Raw genomic sequence first — 20,992 nt, forward strand, 5'->3', positions numbered from 1 at the left:
GAAATTCAAGTGAAAAGGTGAGGGGGACTGGCATATGTCTCCTGAAGTTCAGTACTGAGTGTTTCCGAACTTCAAGTATTATTACGGCTTTTTTTGGTAGTTAAATAGTAAGTAATGATGATGGTAAAAAAAGTTAACTAACTGCTAATCATAATAATAATTATTATACAGAAGTCACAGTCTTCAAATGCCCACTGAGTGGCAGGTGATTTTCACTAAGTATCATATTTATGCTTCACAACCTTCTCAAATGAAATTATTTTTTCCTTTTTCTCTTTGAACAACAGGAGTTCAGTGAGATCAAATAACTTGGGGCAGGTCCAAGGGACGAGCTGGGAAGACTCTGAAGCCAAAGGCCATGCTGGTTTCACCAGGACACTGAACCTCTCCTAGTCCCTGGGAAGCTCTGTTAGCTGCTTACGTGTATCTGAATGCAGGGCGGGCGGCTTGGGGAATCAGGTGAAGCTGCCTAGGAAACTAAACACTGAAAGTGGGTAGAAAAGTCGAAGGAAACCTAGGCGGCGGGAAGCTGCAACCTTACGGCAGATTCCAGGCGAGAGCCAAGAGAAACGATGGACCGGTTGGCTCCTCAGAGAACTTAGGTAGAGGGGCGAGGGGCGGGGCTTGGGGGCGGGGAAACAGGGGAACGTGTAGACAGGCCAGAAATGCCGCCTCTCCCGGGAAAGTGAAGGTGAGGGGAAAGTGAGTGCAGACATGATGGGAATCTTTATGAGTTGCTAAGGCAGCTTATCCTCACCTGTCCTAAACCAGAGCAGGGACTGTACTCTACTTTCCTGGGTGGCTTTCTTCTAGAGCAAGCAGGAAGGGAACCGGGAGAAGGTCCTGCCCGGAGCGTCCCCCATCCGCAGATTGGTACGGCCCATCCCCCTGCCGCCGATCTGGCAGGCTGCGCGCGCACGCTCCGGCGGGGCGCGGGGCGTCGGGGAGCGGCGGCCTCCGCAGCCGGGTCCCTCCTCCCGCTCCTCGCGTGCTCCTCGCTGGCCCCGCGCCCGCCGGGTTGCGCGCGCGCGCGCCTTGGCGGGGAGGAGCGCGGCCGCGGGGGCGCGCCCGGGTGACTCCGCCCCCCCAGCTCCCCTCCCCTGAGTACCGGGTGCCGGGCTCGCGCGGCTTGGTGCAAGGAGACCGGGGACCCCGCGCCAGCCGCCCGCCCGCCCCTGCGCCCTGGCCCCTGCGTGCGAGGCGCCGCGCCCTCCTGCTGCCCTGCCTGGTGCATGGAGGGGCCCGTTCGGATCGCAGCCGCCGCCACCGTAGCCGCCGCGAGAGCGCGGGGGATGACCTGGGGGTGGCTTTCGGAGCCGGCTGCCGCGCAGGAGGTGTGGGGGCTTAGCCTGCCCCGCTGAGAGGTGCGGAGGTGGGGTCCCACCCACAGGGTCGGAGGGAGGAGTGGCCCGGGGACACCGGGCTTGGGGACCACGCGGCTTGGGAGCGGGAGGTAGAGGGGCGGGCAGGCCAGCGTGCCCCGGAGGGCGTGGGGGTCTAGGGCTGTGTGCGGGGTCTGTGAAGGGCAGCTGATGGATGCCCAGCGGGGAGCTCCGACGTTCCGCGTCCTCGGAGACTCTGAGCCACCTCGTGTCAGGAGGCGGGGTGAAGTGTCAGTGACACTATTAAATCTCTTTGACAGTGATCCTCTGGGGCAGGTGAGATGCAGCATAGCGGGGAGCAAGGGGCGCCAGCACGTTTTCCCAAGGGAGCGGGGTCCCTCGCCTCTCAACCTCCATCCCCGCAGAGCGCCCGCGAGAGACAGTGATTTATGTGTAGGGAGAAGCAAGAGAAATTTCCTGCACAATGTATCTTTCTCTGCCTTCACAGACTCAGTGACTTCCCAGCCCCAGGGAGTGTATTTTTGCTTCTCATCTGTAAAGCTTTCTGTGGATTGCATTATCATTTGCTAAATACATTACAGCTCGCTATTTATTTCAGTGTGCAGCTTCCAGACCTTTGTTGCTTTCTCTCCACATCTAGGAATTTCAGTAATAAATCACTGAGGGGGATAGATAGACTCTCTGCCCTTCCCTTCATTGTTCTCCCTAACCCCACCAAATCAGGTGGAAGGCTCTCCAAAAAAAAGCTCTTCTCCAGAATGCCTGCCTTTCCTGGTCAGGACCACAGAGGTGGCAGGTGCTTTAAGGGCAGACTGCTTTCCAATTGAGATCTAGAATTTAGAGAACCTTATTAACACAAAGTCAGCCTCTGTGTCCTAAATCAGACACCTTGAGAAACAGAAGGTTGGACTAATGGTAACATGAGATTTATTCTCAGGCCAGTGGCCAGTGAAGATGAAAGAGGGCAATTCTGATGCCATGCCTCACTGATACCATAACCCCCAGACTCCCAGCTGACACTTGGCATACCTAATGAACACTGTCTGGGAGGAGGAGGTGGGGAGGGGGCCGGAGAAGGAAGTGGGTTTATTCTCAGTATAATTCTAAACATTCTGTTACATTTTTGGGGGTAGTCCTATTTTAGCTGAAAATGGGGGTAGTTCAACTTTTAGGAGATGAAAGAAAACTTCAGAAAATTTCTGGAAATTTTAAATTAGTGCTTAACTAGAAAGCATTCTTAGGAACCCAGAGAGGCACCAAATACTGTAGTTTCTGTTATGCACATGTTGAAATAAACTGCCTCATTTTTAAGTTATATGAGAAGGACGGAGAAAACCTGTTTCATTTTGTAAAGACATGCCCTGGGTGTGTGTTTGGCAGTGTGTATAGCAGAAACATTTATATTGCTATAAAAAACACACAAGTGTATATTGTTGAACTTTCGTGCAAAAACTCGGATACAGTATTTGGGAAATCTGGCTTTGTTTGAGTAGTTTAGTCAACCAGGAAAATCAGTTACTAGAAGTACTGTGCTATTGTTTGTGTAGTAACTCACTTGGGATGCTTTGATTGATTGCTTTGGTTCTCATCAGCCTCCTCTTCTGTGGAAAGTACTTAAACAGCTCTGACTCTCAAGCCAGGAAGTACAAAGAACCCTTAGGACTTGGAGCACACTGATCTAGCATCTAGCTTGTGTAGGTAGGCTGGCTTCTAAATCAGTCTTGCTCCTTCTTTGCAGGTGCTTTGACTTTGCATGAAAGGAATTAAGTTCACTTTACGATAGGACTCTCCCCCACCCCCCAGATCAGCAAGGTATATATAGATGAGAGCCTTGTGTAGGAATAGGAACTTTGCTCTAAGAGATCAGGTAGAATTTATTGACTAGTTCTCCTGCTTTCCTCTTATTTTCCACTTTGCCCTTATGCTTTCATGACTTGCTAGACAATTTCATTTATGGTTTTGTCAAAATATAAGTAGAAGTAAAATTTTTCTTCTCTAGAAATTTTTTAGGCTGAAAATTGGTGATTGTTGCTAAGTAAAATCCTGGGAAATGATTTCAGGAATTAAACATTATCTTAGTGAAATCAGGCTGGGGATAGGAAATTAAAAATAACTAATTGAAAAATTTGTTAATTGTAACATGTAATTACATTAGCTCTCGCCTTGTTATTAGTATTTGTACCATGTAGAAGTATGGATAAGACAACACATCAGAAACATAGGGGAGTTGTCTACCAGGTAGTCTTTCTTTCGATATATGATCTGAGTACTTAATAGGAACTAATTAGATTAGAAAGGGAATTTGGAGTTTGGTTGCTAAATAGATTGCTTTAAAGGACTGGATTTTACAGTGGTTTTTGATTGGTGCTTTTTTTTTCAAGAAATTTTGTTAACGGATTGATTTAGAGAATGTTTTGTTGTTTTTATTTAAAATTTTATATTGTACGTAAACATTCCATTTATTTATAAACATTGCACTTAAAAATTTTTGTTGTATATGTGGTACTTTCAGGAGAATGGGGAGCAGGGCTTCACTTGATTCTTTTTAATTAAAATTAAGAGACAGTATAAGACAGTATATGGAATATACTTAATGTCAGTTTAAAAATATTGGATTACAATTAAATGAAAAACTGGTTTGTTGGTTTTTTTTTTTTAATCCTTCAAGTTTTCCCTCATTGTTTGTGCTCTTTCTGCCATTGTTAGGCTTAAAACATACAGTATCATTGTCATCTGTCCCCTGAATAATGGTCCTGAGGTGATATTATTAATGTGGCTTTTTAAAATCAAACTAATTATACTTGCCCAAAAGAGCCACATGTGTGTGATTCTAGCTGCCTGGTGCCTTTTGAGAGCCCTGGAGACAAGCTTGTGAATAGAGCTGAAAATTCATTCTGTATTTGATTAAATGGAACAGACTCGCTGCTCCTTACCCCAGCAGGGGCTATGAGATCTCTTGATCCCCGAAGCGGCTCCAAGACCCTGGGAATTCCATTAGCGAGCACCTGAGGAATTTCTGCCCTGCAGTGCCTTTTTTGTATGTGTGTATGTGTGTGTGTGGAGAGGGAGTGGAGCAGAGTTTTGATGGGGGGGGTGGAGGGCGGGGGGCTGACAGAGGCTGCATTAGAAGACTCCATATGTTAGCAGATCTAAAATCAAGGCATGACTTAACAGCTTATCTTGTAAGGGAAAAGCCCAACCCAAAGAGAGATTGCTAGTCAGGACTTTCCTACAGGCAGGACTGTGGTGATGTGTTTTTAGCACTGAAGTGAACGCCACTGTAAGTGCAGAAAGTCACTCCTCTGCTTTCCCTCCGAAGCACAAGCATCTACACGTTGCAGACTTGGTAAGTTTTCTCTGAATGATCTTACATATTTGGTAAATATGTAAAATTGTGTTACAGTTTGGTCTTGCCTGTGAGGGCTGATGTATTGTTGTAATAACTTTTTAAACTGAGAGCAAAATCAGACTTTTAAGTGAAGCAAATTGTTTTGCAGAGATGAAATGCTTGTTTGAATAGGTTTATTTTAGTTTGCTCATTTGTTTTTATGTGATTTTATTGTGTTTTTGTTACGTTATCATCATAGAACTTTTAGGATATGTCTGTCTTTTCAGTTGTATTTTTAAGAATTCTTTCTAATTTCTAGTATTTTTTAAGGCATTGCTTTGCAGACTTGCTAGCAGCCACAAGTAAATGAAAATATATCTACCAAAAATATTCTGTAAAGTCTTTGGAAAAAATTTTTGAGAAACGTTAGTGTGTCTTCCTCCCCTGGCTCCTCTTCCCCACCCTATATAATTTTTGGATATAAACATTTTTCAGAATATTAGCCTAGTTTGTTTCTTGTGTACTTTTCAAGGAAGAGCATTTCTGAATCTTGGATGGTGTAGTTAATTGATTTTCATCTTCCGAGAAGAGTTAAAAATGAATGTGAATTCCAGTGCTTCTGGTTTTCAACTAATGCAGAATGCAGTAGCATATTTAATGGTTCATTGGATATATTTTGTTCCTGATTAAAATCACGTTGTATGTCACAGTTCTTTCCATCCTGTTACCTTGTAGTCTTCTACCAAATTCTCCTCACAATACAGAGTGTTTAGAAAATAAAGAAGCCTTTTAGAAAATATGTTTAATTTCTTTCCACCTTAATCCTGGGCATGCCTTCTGCTAGTATGGCCAAATTGAAAGGACTCTTGAATGAATTGGAGTAAACACTAAAGTTAGCATTGTGCATGTCTTGGTTCACCGTTGTTCAGTCGCTCTGCTGTGTGATGTATTTTGATGGCTAGAGATAGTAAAAAACTACCCCAGAGAACATTTTGTTCTGCTACATATCAGTTGGAATGTGAGTAGGGACTTCAATTCTTGAGAGCCAGTGATGTGCCTTTTAATCATAGAATTAAGGAACCGTGAAGTTCCTTACATCTTACTTGAGAGGGGAAAAAATATACAGATTATATTACTGAACTTAGATATATTCTGCTTATGTTTTATTGCTTAGAACTGTGTGGTTGATTTTATTTTCATATTACCCTAATACAAACAGAGAATTAGGAAGTTGACATATAGCTTGCTTTTCAGCTCTTGTCATAGCCTGGTTCACCTCTTTTTATTTGTGTGAGCTGGGGCAGTGACCTTGACCTGAGCCTTGATTTCCTCATCTGTAAAATGGGGATAATGGCAGTAGTATCTCTTACCACTGTTGTGGGGATAATACCAGATAGTGAAAGTAAAGCACTTGGCGTATAGGAAAACTTCTATAAATGTTAGCTGCTCTTATTTTTAGTAACTCCTCCTGTACGTGTTAGTCTACTACTTTGATCCAGAAGTGATTTCTTTGAAGTGCTAAATAATGAGGACTTCTCAGAAGTTAGTAATAGTGTGGGCACATGTAACTACTATGGTTTTAGTATGCCACAGTTTTCTTAGTTTTGCAATTGAAACTTAAAAAGCACTTGGAAACAAGTTACATTTTTTATTGTTACTTTTTTTCCCAATTGAGATATAATATAAAAATGTATACAAGCGCACGTTAACGTATACGAAGTGAACAGCTAGATGAAGTTTATATATGCATGTATCTATGGGAACCATTATCGAGATCAAGATCTAGAACATTTCTTTTACCTCAGAAGGCTCCCCGGTGCCCCTTCCCAGGTGACACTGCCACCCCCAGCAGGCAGCAACTGTTCTGACTAGTCTCACCATAGATAAGTTCTGCCTGTTCTTGGACTTTTTTATAAAAATGGACTCGTACAGTATGTCCTCTTTCATATCTGCTTTCTTGCACTGCTCATTATGTCCGTGAGATTCATTTATGTTATTGTGTACGGTAGTAATTCATGCTTTTTAAATTGTTGTAGTGTCTTTTGTGTGTTTTGAGATTTGTAGTAGTTCATTTTATTGGTACATTGGGTTTGTGGTCATTGAGAAAAAAAAGAAAATCATAACACTTCTTCCCAAATTATTAGAAAATCAAATCCCAGTGGCTATCTTAGAAAAATAACCATGACCTTATTTTTATACATAAAATTGGGTTGAAGGTAATATAATTGTGTTCAGTCACAATTCCATAAACCAAATCCTTTGATAATGCCATAATCAATACTTAGAATTGTATGGAAGAAACTACTAGCCCAGCGTTAGTGTGATATTCTTTTAGAAGAAAACGAAACAACACAATGTTTTTTTGGAAAAAAAAAAAAAATCCACCAAAACAGAAGAAAATGGAGCTAGGATGTTGTTATACTACAGGAAAATTTTGAAGAACAGGACCACACACTTATATCAGGAAGAAGAGTTTTGGCAATTAACATTAACAATTGCCATCAGGCTATGCCTGTACATTTAGAGTTTCGGTTTGTGTTGTTGGAATACCCTAATATGCTAAATAAAGTTTATTTCACCAAATAGTGAAACAAGAATACAAGATGATGATGATGAATCAGAAGTTTGTGTTATTTTGATTTTGGAGAGGGCGGTGCTTGAGGTTAATAGCTTATATTTCTGTTCCTGGAAATGTCGATGAAGGATTTTCTGGATGTTCTGCCTGAACACAAGCCCCTTCTCTCTCAGGAGACATTGTATTTTTCAGCATCTGTAATTTTAGTAAATCTTAATATTCACAGCTCCTTGACACAAGGGCGTTCTTCGCATACAGCCATGTGTAGGGGTGGGTTCCCCTGGACTCCAGAGGGGCAAGTTGTCCCCATTTCTTCTTCAATCAGACCGCCAGTGCCAAGATTTCAGTGGGAGTGGGGAGAGTTGAAATAGTGATACATGATTCATCTTTTGTTCCACAGGGGCACTCAAAAGATGCAGATTTTGTTTGAAAAGAAGCATGAACCATCTAACAAATAGAGCTGCCCCATGATAGAAATGTTCTTTTGAAGGGGTGTGAGCTCCTTATTACTCGACGTGTTCTGGTGGCGTTTGCAAACGATAGCGTGGAAAGACTGTCTTCCTTGAATGAGAGATGGGACCACACGACCTCTCAGGGACTTGGTAGTGCTGAGACTTCGTGAAATAGTAGTTATGCTACATGACCACCACCTACATAATTTTGGAGGGAGAAAATGTATTAAAAAGTTCCAAACAGCCATTGGATAAATAAATTTTCTCAACCCAACCCTAGTGTAAAGTTGAGGACTGCCTCTACTTACTGGCTCTTTTCACTTTAAATGCAATTCTTCGTTTATCACTAAGTAAATGTCAAATATTCTTTCTTTTTTAAATAGGGACTTAAATAGAAAATAGGAACTTTTCTAATATTCTAAGTGTATCAGTATCAGAAAAGATAATACTTTGCAAGTATAGTATTTGCTACCTTTTGATATAGGCACACATCTGAGAATTTACTTGAAGCCATCTGTTGGCTCACTTATTTATTCACTCCTATAACAAATTATATATAAAGTAAACATTAATAAATGTACCTCTTATCTCTCTGCCTTCTCTCCTCCACCTAAACTTTTCTGTACTTGAATTTCAAAAGAGAGAAATAACTCATATAGGGAGAGAAAGGCCGATGTCAGTGACTTATCCAAGCAACAAAACTATATTCAGGATATTTTCTGGGGTTCATAGTTATTTAACCATGTACCCATCTTGTATCTGTATATGTTATTAATTGATGTTTAGACTGATTGAAGGGAGTGTAGAATCCTGAATCACCAAAATAATATTTTCTCTATTTTATAAAGCAGAAAAGTATCCTGAGTTTTACTGTTTTGTATTTATGTAGACATATATCACATATATATATAACCCTTTGTACCCTCTCTGTAACCTATAAGCAGGTCTCTCTTATCTCTTTTTTCTTACCATTACCTTACCCCTCCAGCCTCTTTTTCAAAATTTAGGAGAGGGGTGAGAGCAGGTTCAGAATGTGAGACAGAAAATACCTTTGTGCCTCCTGCTTACACTGCTGCTACCTCATCTCCCTGTCTCCAGGCCTGGTTTTCCCCCTTCCACATCATCCATTTTTCTACATTTTGCCAGAGTAGTGATCTTCCTAAAACATAAATCTGGTCATGTGACTGCTCTCCTTAAAACTGATTTCTCCACAGGCCCTGAACCGCTCCCTTATTAAAGCCCAGGTCTCGACAGAAATCCAAGGTTCTTTGCCTTCCTGGTGCTTCTGCCATCCCCCACTGCTTTGCATTCCTTGACGATACCTTGCTTTCTCTCCTGCAGGCTGAGAACATGGCTCTCATGGCACTGATACTGTGTCATCGGTGTTGACGTGTCTGTCTCATCCTTATCTTACTCCTTAAGGACAGAGGATGTGATTTTCCCCTGTATGTGATCATCCCTCTCCCCCCTTTCCTTGCACTGTGCCTAACAAATACTAAACACCCGAATGGCCTGAATGTATCAGAGTGCTAAAGCAGTGGTTCTCAGACTTGCATATGCGTTTGAATTTCTTGGAGGACGTTAAAATGCAGATTCTGATTTGTTAGGTCTGGGGTGAATCCCCAGTCTTCCTTTCTAACGAGTTTCAGAATGATGTTGATGCCACTGGGTGGGCCACACTGATGCTAAACTGTCTTCTCTAGATCCTTAGACGATTTATTTCAGCACCCAATTCTGTTCTTAAAAATCCGGTGAAAGTAGTGACTCTCCATGTCAAGTTTAGGTATACCACAGCTTCAAATAATGAAGATTAAAGAAAGCTTTAGATAAAGAAAAAAATAGTTAAACGTTGAAGATGCTAGGACATCTATTGTCACATTATTACTGGAATGCTTGCCTAATATTTTAACAATTTTATACTGTGCTGCATAACAAAGTTTCGGTCAACGATGGACTGCGTGTGCAACGGTGGTCACATAAGGTTAGTACCATATAGCCTAGGTGTGTATAGGCTGTACTATCTAGGTTTGTGTAAGTATACTCTATGGTGTTCGCACAACGACGACATCGCCTAACGACACATTTCTCAGAGTGTATCCCCACTGTTAAGCGATGCATGACTGTATATTTAATATGTGTATTTTCTGTGCAACATATTTTGGTATCTCAAGAGCTGATGTCATGTTTTGTCAGTTTGTTTTTTAAATACTCAGTATTACAAGAGTTCTCCTGGATATATAGGTGGTAAAAAGTGCATTCTGGCTTCTGTTTCTTGCCAGGGAAATTTCTGACAGTTATTGACTTTTTATCATATCAGAGTAAAAGTAATTAGTATTCTCTATTTTACTATAATTTGATATCTATCCAGTGAGTAATTGTACACACTGCCTGGTTGGAGGTAAAATTGGCAAGGGGGATGAATGTTTAATGGATAAAATACTACTTTTATCAGGCCATGAAATTAGTGACATCAGAACTTGGCAGGCTCTTTTATTCCAATAAAAATAATAGTATCATAAGCTAGGGATAAGATGTTTTTATTGCCCATTTGTTTTGGCTTATTTTCATGGTTTGGCCTCAGGGCATGTGTAGCAAAACAACACAGTGAATAACAGGCAATAAGAATTAGAGGGTGAACACAGTTTCAGCTGGAGCGCACATACTGTTTATCACTTTCCCCTGTTTCAGTAATTTAAACTGTTCCTCTCAGATTGGTGGTGTGAGAGTATGAGAGTGGCTGTGAGGAATCCTCATCTATAAAATGGAGTTAAACTTCATTATTTGGCTTGATATTACATAGCTTGCAATATACTGGAAAAGTTTGATGATTGGCTTATAAAATGGTCATGTGAGAGTGAATGTCTGAATGTAATTATGAATGTGACAGTACAGTTTTATAGAAAAGGTGCTATTTCTTTATAAACACCACTAAAATAACATTGTATTACCAATCAATTCAGTTTGATTGAATATAACGTTTCCTCCTGCCCATTTTACCATGTTCCCTCTTGTGAAATTAGATTTTTAGATGTTACCATGATTTGATGACAGCTCATGTGCCAGGATTTCAATTTGGTGCCCAAGTATCTGAGCAGTACTTCCAGTACATCTTGGGACTACTATATACTGACAAGATATTTTTATAGTTCTCAATAGATTGTCAAACTCCTGAGCAGAACCACACTAAAGTCTTACTATGATGTTGTGCCCATGATTTACCTCGTGGGTTCATCTTACTGTGATCACCTTTTTAAACAAGGTCATTTTATTGTTTCTTCTATTAAATCTTGGATGTTCATCCAAAATGAAATTACAGGTTTAGTTCTACAGTAAGGAGGATTATAGTACTGATGGGCTAAAGTATATTTTAAACCTAATTATAAATACATACTTCTACTTAAGAAGATATTTTAAAGTCATATTAAATCTGATTAGAATGGTTCCAATCTCTAAATCAGTTCTTTTGATTCCTATTTATTGAAAATTAGGCATACTTTCTTTTTTATGATGAAGTCCTTTTTTGTGATTAAAACAAAAACAAACATCAAACTTCTGCCCTGACTGCCTAGTCAAGCTCTAGTCATTATGTTTTCAATTATTTTGTATTTTAGTTGGATTTATCTTCTAAAAGAAATTACAGTACTCGTGCTTTGACTGTAGACCTATACAGGTCTTTCATATAATTTTCATCATACATTTTAGAGCTAAGGTTTTTTTTTTTATTCCATGGCTAATGAAAGTCAATTTTGAGTCATTATAAGATAGATTGTTAACTGTGGTCTCTTATTAGGGTAGCAAACACAGTTGTCATTATTTGTTATTTGTTTTGTGTTTGAGGATGCGTTTTAAAAGAGCTATTGTCATAGTGGTTAGATCTTAAAATAATTTCACATTTGTTACTATGACAGCAGCCACAGTGGGATTTTTAGTCATTTTAATCAATAGAGCTTGTGCAGAGATTTGATATCAATGTTTTGCAGCATCAAATAAATTTTAGCTCAGGGATTTGACTCCATACATCTTACTAATGTTAATAGGAGTCTTATAGCTAACTCCCCAAGTGGGTTTCTAAATGTGCACCTTGTGAGTCCAGACTGTATCCCACGCCACATGAAAATAACAGTAGAAATAGTTTGAAAGAAAAACTGTCCGTGTTTTACTTATTGTGGGATTTCTGTTCCAGATAGTAGATTATTAGGGAAAAGATAAGGGAATTATTAGCCTCGTAGAACAAAGACTTTAATGCCTAATCAGATTCATGTTTTCTTAGCTAGTTGTACATATATACAGAATACTTAGTTAGTTGTGATTATAGATGTCAGCTGGTCATTGTTTCAAATTAACAGGCACCAGATATCGAACTCCTGAGGCCTTCAGCAACCAAGAATGGGAAACTGAGTTTTGAGTTTTTCATTTGCGCAATTAAGGACTTTTTTTCCTTCATGTTGAAATGTGAATTTTCTGGGAAAAAATCCTTTCATTTGACATTTAGTAGGCAAACAAAGTTCCTATTTGCTTGTGAAAGTTCTTTCTAACGAACTGAGAAGTACTAGCATCTTTCGTGTCTGATTCATCTAGAGAATGTACCGCGCGGGTCTACTTGGGCAATTTAACAATAAATAATATGGTGACAAAGGAGTGAAGGCTTGCTTTGCAGAGCAGGCCCTCATCTGTTTGGGTGCCCTGCAGACTTATAAGACTAGGATGGTGACTCTAGAGGACTGGGAAAGGTCCTCTTGTCTGGCGTTGCACACACAGACAGTCCTTGGAGGGACCACGACCTTCCCTGTGTTCACTTAGTTCCTTGCTGAGGAGTTGCTAGTTCAGCAATGGCAACTCCTGTCTTGTGGTTCTTTTTATTCCATATACAGAATAATTTTCTCCTTCCCTCTGTTTCTGATGGTGATCATTTCTTAAATAACTTTCATTGAGCCCTTTGTACTTTGCAGAACGTTTTACAGTTGGGTTTTTTTTTTTGCTGTATACAATAATTGTATGAAATAGAAAAATTTTCATGAGAATGGCAATCATGAAGACCGTAAATGGTCAAGCATTGGTATCAGTTACAAGAGTTGATATAGTTCAAAGTTAGGTGATCTTTAAAATCTCTCTGTCTTATGTTGGAAAAGGAGATTATTTGAAACTGTAGTCTTTCTTTTTAAGCTTAATTTAGGTTATAATTGCACATTTGTCTGTACTTAGAAATAGATTAAAATAGTTAACTTCTAAGATGTTTTTTTTTTCCTTTGACATTTCTAAACCACAAACTCCGCATTCTAGGTTCTATTGAACTAATGGAAGATATTCAAGTGAATTTTACCTAAGATAAAATTGACTCCCTGGAGTGTTGTATTTTTAAATTCTTTCCTCTAAAGAGGTCATTTCGTTCTTTTTTTTCCTAGCCAAAGGGCTCCTTGCTAACACATTTCTTTAGAGCAGGTAGAATCCTTGGATACTTTGAAATTCTTGCACAGTATATCCCAGCTGAAAATGAAATTTGAAAGCTCTTTCCAATCATATATAAGAGGGAGCTTTTTAGAAATAAATCTAATTTTACATTTGTGTCTTTCGTTGTGGGATGAATATAAAATTTAAATTGATATGCTCTTTTAACAGTTGTTCCTTGTTATCCCTGTATCTAAAACATGACAGACGATATGGAGACATAATTTGGTTTTTCATTTCTTGGATATGTTAGAAAATGAATTCAAGCTTTGCAGTTTTAAGTGATTCTTTTAATATTGCATTCAGGGCCGGCCCCATGGCTTGGCGATTAGGTGCGCGCGCTCCGCTACTGGCGGCCCGGGTTCGGATCCCGGGCGCGCACTGACGCACCGCTTCTCCGGCCATGCTGAGGCCGTGTCCCACATGCAGCAACTAGAGGGATGTGCAACTATGACGTACAACTATCTACTGGGGGGCTTTGGGGGGAAAAAAAGGAGGAGGAGGATTGGCAATGGATGTTAGCTCAGAGCCGGTCTTCCTCAGCAAAAAAGAGGAGGATTAGCACGGATATTAGCTCAGGGCTGATCTTCCTCACAAAAACAATATTTAAAAATAAAAAAAATAATATTGCATTCATCAATTGTTAGCTATTTCTCTTTTGTTTTATATCACTGTATAATGTTGGCTAGAACAAGTATTAATGCTAAAATATTTAACAATAGCTAATTGTGCTATTTTGGTCTAAATCAAAACAATTGTGAACTGTTTAATGAAATAGTTTAAAAGTGATTTTGATGACCAGATTGAGAAGGAAAGAAAGGAAAAATAGATATTCTTAAAGGCAAATCTGGCCGCTCCCTTTGTTGGAGTGAAGACTGAGTTGTAATAGCAACAGAGTCCAGCTCCCAGTAAGAGGTGTGAGGCTGTTTATTTTCACTCTGGAGATGTATATACTACAGAAGGAAAACTCTGGCCTTGCCTAACCTAAGCAAGTCATTACTTATCTACGATCTGGCAAGTAATTTGATTAAGGTTGACAGAGCTCATATAATATCAGAACCAGGCCCTCTTAATGATTGATGAGGCTTGTCTGTAAGGTTTTTTTTTATTTGAAAGGAGAAAAACTGAACAAGAATGAATACTTGTTCAGATCTCTAATTGCCAAGTGTAAACCAAGTCTATAATGTAGTTTTTATCTTTAGTGATTAATATGTATTAATTTGTATGTTATTTTTTAGATTATAATTAAATGCCTTTAAAATAATATTTTTATGTCAGCAGGTTAATTTGGCTTTTACATGATTAAATTCTTGAAATTTTGGAGATCCTGCATCATATCTTAACATCTTTTTAAACATAGTTTTCTTTGATGTTATATATTTTTTAGTATAGTGGAATTTTTAACCTTTAAAGAATTTTCGTCTTCATTCTCTAATGAGATTGAGTTATTTGGAAGTCTTTGGTTTTAAGACATTTTTCAACCCCTTGCTTTCTAACTGTATGAAAATGAGGTAGACAATTTTAATAGCGTATCTGGACATTGAGTGTTGCTGCTGGCCTCTTGGCTGCATTTCTGTTCCTTATCCATTCTCATCACCCACAGATTGATACTGTGTGACCGGACTGTGCCATATGTTCTTGGCAACACTTTAAATCATTAGTCTGCAGATAGTGCTGAGTCCAACTAAAGATGACCATATCTTGTTTTTTATCATCCATATGCTGCTTAGTAGAAATGGGTCTAGGACTGGAGGTCCGCCCGCCCCCCACCAACACACAAACCCTTATTTCCTTATTTTAAGTAAATTTAGCATACAGGATTTCCAGATTAATGAAATGATTGAATTGGGAATGAATTAGTTTCTATAAATGGAAGCCTTAACCAGGAAATTTTCAGGCCAGTGTATCATAAGGGTTTAGACTAGGGTAAGCCCTGAGTCAGAGTGCCTGGGGGCAAAGCCAGCCTCCAGAACATTCTAGTGACATGGCCTCTCTGCACTTTATTTTCCTCATCTGTATAATGGGAATGGCAGCTCATGGGCTGTTGGCTCTTCTCATTTAGTCCTCACAGATGGACTGATTGGTGCTGGTAGGTGCTTCTTGAATGTGGGCAGTTGCCATTGCTGCTCCCATTGTTACTGTTACCTAGGAGATGGGGGTTTGTATTGACAAAATGTGATGTCATTATGATATAGCTGAAATAGAGACTGTCGAATCAAAATAAAATGAGTAAGGATTAAACTTTGGGGAGCTGTAAATGTGGGAATAAGCTGGAATTGATGATATGTTTTTGTTCTTGGGTTGGTTAGGACATGGCTCCTAGCAGAGAGGGCAGTTAGGTGAGTGCTGTAATAGTTAATGGTGAACTTTTGGATAAATTCCCATGTCCCCAAACAGCTGAACACCATCTTGACTTTCTTGCCCCAAATTTCAATTGTTATTTTGAGATCTCTTTCTCGTTTCCCCAAACACAATATAAATATGCTTTAGTTTAATACCAGGAAAATAAAATTTATTTTATAAGAGATGTGCTTCCTCCCAAGCCTTAGTAACATGTTCTTAAAAGCAAGGGTTAACTATTGTCAGAATCCTTCGCTAGCTTTTCTCTTGATCATTTTCCTACCAAGAGTACAAGTGTTGTCATCTATGGGAAATCCCTGTGCTTTCTAGAATTTTTACATGTATACTTCAGTAATAAGCTTGGCTCTTTTGCCTGTTCTTTCAGATTTCCTACTTTTCTTTTGGACTTGCATATGGTCAGAGCAGATAAACACTTAACCGGGATTGGTAGCATTAAAGACCACCAATAAAGTGCCATTCCCAAGTTGTTTCAAAAAAAGAAAGAGAGTAGATGGGGGATCATCAGATGCAAATGTTTGACTTGGAGGTAGGCCAGTTATGCAACTGTCAGCCCCACCCCAGCCACTCCCCTATTTTGTTTCTGGCTGGCCAGGGTAAGTATAGATTGCCCTCAAGTGACTGTTGAAGATTGAGATTTGGCAGTGGGGGGGGGGGGGCGGTCCAAAGAACTGGAGCCAGAAGCTGTGGACATGGAACATGACGAGCGGTGGGCTACAGTCCCTGATTTTCTGCTCACTGTTGCCTCTTTATCTTGTAGTTTCTTTCCGTTGCCAGCAGTGATAGTAATGATGTTTCAGGAAAGAGATGCTTGTCTTACTTTTTTTTTGTGGTTTTAAATATTTTTTTTAGCTAAGTGTTGAGAATTCCATCTGTTTCTTCTTCTTCACAGATTGGCCTAATTATTGTATTCTTATCATTGGAATCCAGGTTTTCAGGGAAGCACAGTAATTTTTGTAGCAATACTGAACCTGTTTGCAGGAGGAAACATTGTATCACAACTCCGCAAATGCCCAGACTTTAAGATATTCCATCTGGGGCCTATAAAATAGAGGATAAAGCTTGGTTGTATTGCATTTATAGAGTTTTCTTAGGGTAGTAGTCTTGGTGGCTATGGAGTTGGGTAGCATTTATAAGATTCTTTTTGATTTGGGGGATTTTGTATTTGAAACTATAATTCTTGTCCTATTACCCCAACCTCATTCTCAGCTCATATTTGCAAAGATGTATGTGATCAAGGAAATAGCTGTGTGATTAGTTAACATAATGTCTTAACTGAGATGATAATGTCCTGTATATTGCTAAAAAGAGGTTAACACTTAAACTTGAATAATGTGTGACTTTTGAAGGGAAAAATTCTTATAAACTCCTGATGTTAATTAAATACTTTTTATTATTTTATACTCATTTTATACTCATTTAAGTATGTACAAAATAAACTAGATGCAAACTTCTTATTAAAACAAATTGACAAAGTAAATACTAGCAAAACTACAAAAGCAATGTAATTCAAAAATTTAAAATAATCCTTTTTTTTAATTTTTAGATTGTCAGTGTTGAGTTTAATAGTAGGAAGATACTTTTGCTTATTTTATATTTCACTTGCCTATTTGATTTGATTCTTTTGATTTGTTTTAACATGTACTTTTTTTTTTTGAGGAAGATTGGCCCTGTGCTAACATCTGTTACCAGTCTTTCTCTTTTTTCCTCCCAAAGCCCCAGTACATAGTTGTGTATCACAGTTGTAGAGTGTAGCTCTTCTATGTGGGACGCCGCCTCAGCATGGCTTGATGAGCTGTGAGTATGTCCGTGCCCAGGATCGGAATCCGTGAACCCTGGGCCGCAGAAGCAGAACCTGCTAACTTAACTGCTATGCCACCGGGCCAGCCTTGATTCTTCTGATTTTAAGCATGATTAACATTATTTTTCTTTTTTAATAATGAAGTTATTTTTAACTACTGGTCCATATTTTGTGGTCCAGTTGCTTTAAATGTTCACCCTAATATATACTACTGAAAAAGTAAAAAACCCATTCCATGAAATGTATGTATGCATTAATATTTACTTATTGTTAGTGAACCGTAATAATGTGGGATCTTTGCAATAGGTGTGTTCCTAATGTGTTAACGCTGTCTGCTATGTCACATGCTTTTCGAGTTTGGCATGCCTGTGCTGCCATGAGCTACAAGATAATTCACATCTCCTTTTTTTCTTTTTACCTATTTCACAACTTTCTTTGTACAGTATTCTGTAACATCATTTGACCATCACATGTCATAGATATGATCCCAAAACACAAATGCAATTTGGGCACTGAAATCTTGTGTCACATCTTCATTGTCTAGCTGATGATCCAGAGCGAGCTTATAATAATTTGAGTGTCAGCACTGCAGAAACACAATGAAATCTATAACACATGATTTTCATACTTCCAAAAATTTCTCTGTAGGTTCAAATAGAGAAAAAGAACTAAAACTTGGCAAGTTTGAGAATCTTTCCAGAATGAGAAGTGGCTGTGGATTCACACTGAAGTAAATGGACATAAAAACAGACCTGTACTCAAGGCTTGTCTTTTATTTAGGAAGCTGTGAGGAGAATGGGGAAAGCACAGGCCTGGGATAGCCGAGGGTTCAAATCCCACCCCTGTTGTTCCCTGTTGTTTGTTAGCTGTGGAATCTTGGGGACGCCCTCTGAGCTTTCTGCATTTCCATTTCCTTATTTGTAAAATGGAAATAATACCTATTTTTAATTTGTTGTGAGGATCTGTAATAATATATGTAAAATCTTTCGCCCATAAACTTAGTAATTGGTAGCTATTGTTACTCTTTGGAATAATTAATCTTATAAAATAGACGTTTGGTAAGATGCGTAAACATACAGATATTTCCAAACAAACCAATTATTCTGTGCGTAGTAGAAGCAAGAGGCAAGGTGCAAGAGGCAAGGGTGGAGGAGAATATCAGAATTATCTGGCCAAGTTTTTCATTCTGCATGTAGAGCCCCCCCTCCAGTCAGTTGCAAGTGACCCACGATTCCACTGGGGATGTCGTTACTCTGTTGTGCCGAGGCAGAAGGATGACTGAGATCTACAGACTAAAACATTTGAGTCTTTCTTTGGTAGCTCTTATTTAAATACTTGTACAATATTTTAAAATCCTCATTTCATAATTATCATAAAGACAAACTTATTTATTTATGTAAATAATTAGCAAATTAATATTGCCTGATATTGGCAAGGAATAACGAATCCACCTCACGTGTGTGTATACGTTAGCATTGTGGCAGATTGCTTAAAAAGTGTACTTGATGTTCCTTAGATGTTTATTTACCAAATTCAGAACTTAAAAAAGTGTTGGCAAGAGGTGAGGCAGATTCACTTGATGATATTAAGGAAATTTATATAACCTTTTACCAGTAATTTGGCGAGTACTCTTTAAGTATAACTGCAGTTCCTCCTAGAGAGTTATCTTCCTATTTGGTAATAGCATCATGTGGTAGAGTTTTGTTTCAGGAGAGCTTGCTGGCCCATGATTTTGACTATACAGAAGTTCATATCACATTGCAGGAATCTATATTCAATAAAAAACCTGATGTTTTAGCCTGTGATGCCGATCTCTGTCGTAAGTGTACAAAGAGAGTCTATTTTATTTGTTTTAGCTGCAAATAACAATCCTAAAAGTAGAGATTTCAGTTTATCCACATTTGGTTCCATGCCTTTAGAACATTTAAGATCATGTTGAATGTTTTGCAGACTACTGAGTCCTTTCTGTTTGTGAGGATAGAACTAGTGCTTCTGGTGTTGTCTGTAGTATCTTTTTTTCCCTTTGATTTAAAAGGGCCTTTTGATAACATCCATTATTTAAATTCTTTTCACTTTAGCCTATGGTTTCTCTGTGATGCTGTATCATGCGTTTTGATAGTCATTTGACTTCAGTACCTATCAAATTATATATCATATAACTATTAGCTACTGATTTCTAAAAAATGACGTAATAAAAAATAAGTAAATATGGGTGTTTACTTCCATAGAAGACCGAATAAACTCAGTGAACAGGTCATAAAGCACTACTGCTGATTCTGTTAAAGAGCTGTTTAATAATATTAGACCATTCTTATTGTTTCTCTTTTGGCTTACTAGAATGTTTTTAAATGTGTTAAATTAGTAGTTTGTTAAGTAACTTCATAATTCCCAGGAAACATTGCTGGGCTTCTTTCAGTGTATGTTTATTCATTTATCAACATTTATTAAGCACTCGTTTTGTGCAAGATACTTCCCAGATCTTGGCTATACAGTGATGAACAAATGGAACTGACAGACTAGTGGTTAATCCAGGTCTGGTAGAAATTTTTCACATTTATGTGACCTATAAATATTGAACCAAGTTTTTTTTTTTACAGTATAATGAGTCAAGTAAAATCAAATTCTGCACTTTCCCGTTATGACTCCACCTCAGCTACAACTTTTACCCACAGGAAATCAGATTAAAATGAAAATCAAGGCCATTACTGAAGAAGGAAAGAAATTTTAAAATGTGAAGTTTTGGAGCAGTGTGCAGAGACAGCAAGGGGGTAAGAGGAATTTTTTGAGTTGAATGAGGGCCGTATATGACAAGGTTCATGCCTCTGAAACAGCCATTTCCCAGCAAGGTCTAAAAGTTCGGCCTATTTTGGAGAGGAATGTTAATAGTGAAGGGCAGGGATGGCACTCTGGGACCAGTTGAGTCTTTCTGAGTGGCAGGAACCTGTCAATATTAAGAAGAGTGAAAACGCTGCTTTCGGGAGATTTGTGGTTGATATTCAGGATGAAGAGCCACGAGATATCTGCTTTACTGCTCTGCTAGGGGACGTATGATTTAGCGTATTTTATAACCAGTGTTGGTATTGTGCTGTTATAATCTACTGATTTAAGACAGGAAAAATTTAAGCCTTTAGATTAGTTTCTCAGCATTGGTCTTCAAACCAGCATGGCTTATGATGAAGATTTTATGTTTGTCTGGAGTAAAATGAGAAACAACCAACCAAAGACATGTTGTGGTTGCTTCCTAAAGCTAAATTTATTCTGAAATTGTTTTTTGCCTACCGTTTTGTTCTGTTCTAATGAAACAATGATAGTAGATGGCAGTTCTTAATTTTTTTTTTTAGTATTCTTACTTGGCAATTGTTGGCCATCTTACTTGGAACATACAGGCGTTTGGTTTTATTTTTAAATATTACTGGTTATTGAAATTCAAAAGTCTGGGAACCATTGCTGTAGATTAAATTTAGTAAATTTTCAGTATGCAGTTATCCATATTGGGATATGCCTTCTTTGCTCTTTCTCATGCTGGATGTTTCTCCATGTGTGAGACCTCTGCCTGAGTGTTCATGATGAATCAGTATCAAGTAGGATTCTCTCGCAGGCCACAGACTTGGTTGGCATTTTATCCTTCTCCAACGGAGATGGAATCGCCACACTTGGTTTTAGGTGCAGCTTCATTGTTCCATATACTGA

At 38.9% G+C, this 20,992-nt stretch overlaps 1 protein-coding gene across 9 annotated transcripts in view; it reads left to right on the forward strand.

Annotated features, from left to right (window-relative positions):
* The first annotated feature begins 1,036 nt into the window (after positions 1-1,036).
* CDON (cell adhesion associated, oncogene regulated) overlaps positions 1,037-20,992 on the forward strand; it is a 92,982-nt gene continuing 73,026 nt past the window's right edge. For 7 of the 9 annotated variants that reach the window (XR_009220744.1, XR_009220742.1, XR_009220743.1 and 4 more), the window contains exons 1-2: positions 1,037-1,364; positions 4,579-4,689. The gene's annotated coding sequence lies outside the window, so the exon portion shown is untranslated. The remainder of the gene's footprint in view (positions 1,365-4,578; positions 4,690-20,992) is intronic. The other 2 variants (XM_058544857.1, XM_058544855.1) reach the window with 2 other exon arrangements.

The sequence above is a fragment of the Diceros bicornis genome, chromosome 7, assembly GCF_020826845.1.
Source record: "Diceros bicornis minor isolate mBicDic1 chromosome 7, mDicBic1.mat.cur, whole genome shotgun sequence".
NCBI lineage: Eukaryota > Metazoa > Chordata > Mammalia > Perissodactyla > Rhinocerotidae > Diceros > Diceros bicornis.